Source organism: Chrysochloris asiatica, unplaced genomic scaffold (assembly GCF_000296735.1).
Source record: "Chrysochloris asiatica unplaced genomic scaffold, ChrAsi1.0 scaffold00226, whole genome shotgun sequence".
Taxonomy (NCBI): domain Eukaryota; kingdom Metazoa; phylum Chordata; class Mammalia; order Afrosoricida; family Chrysochloridae; genus Chrysochloris; species Chrysochloris asiatica.
In genome coordinates, this window is record NW_006408744.1 from 4,254,106 (window position 1) to 4,255,091 (window position 986).

A 986-nucleotide genomic window follows, 5' to 3' on the forward strand; every position below is an offset into this window, starting at 1 on the left:
GATTGAAACATCAAAAGTGCCTCTTCTGAAGTCAAAGATCAGCACATTTCTTTCAGCACCAACCTTTTTGTCTAAGCCATAGGCAATAGCAGCAGCAGTTGGCTCATTGATAATTCTGAGTATATTGAGGCCAGCAATGGTTCCAGTATCTTTGGTGGCCTGATGCTGGAAGTCACTAAAGTAGGCTGGTACAGGGACAACCACATTGGTAACAGTCTTTCCAACGTAGGCTTATTCAATTTCCTTCATCTTTGTTAGAACCACAGAGGCCACTTCCTCTAGATAGAAACTTTTGGTCTCTCCCTTATATTCCTACTTGGACCTTGGGTCTGCCTACACCATTCACCACCATGAATGGCTAATGCTTCATATCAGACTGGACAACAGCATCTTCAAATCATCTTCCAATCAAACATTTGGCATCAAAAACAGTGCTAGCAGGATTCATGGCAACTTTATTCTTTGCAGCATCACCAATGAATCGTTCAGTGTTAGTAAAACTGATATAGCTTGGGGTAGTTTGGTTGCCCTAATCATTTGCAATGATTTCCACTTTCCCATGCTGGAAGATACTCACATAGGAGTAGGTGGTGCCAAGATCAATGCCAACTGCAGGTCCCTTAGACATGATTGCTCAGCAGAGGTTCCAATTACATGAAGAAAAGCAGACAGCTAGGCTTCCACCATGCAAAATGAGCCCAGTGCATTATTCTCAGGGTCCTGGTGAGGCTCTGTGGGCTAATGCGTCAGACTGCAGTCATTTGAACTGCAAGGTCAGTGGTTCAAGCTCACCAGCTGCTCCTTGGAAACCCTATACAGGGTCTCTATGGGTTGGAATCGACTCGACAGCACTTAACAACAACAACAATATTTCTACTTTTCTTTCTCAAAGGCACAGATTCTCTAGCTAAAGGGATCCAGTTCCCTTTAGGGGACGGATAGGAGGAGAATTTAGAGAGCATGTTTGTGATAGCATAACAGGGTCT

General features: G+C 43.9%; 1 pseudogene; it reads right to left on the reverse strand.

Annotated features, from left to right (window-relative positions):
* LOC102826313 overlaps positions 1–628 on the reverse strand; it is a 1,923-nt pseudogene extending 1,295 nt beyond the window's left edge.
* Between the last annotated feature and the right edge of the window lie 358 nt (positions 629–986).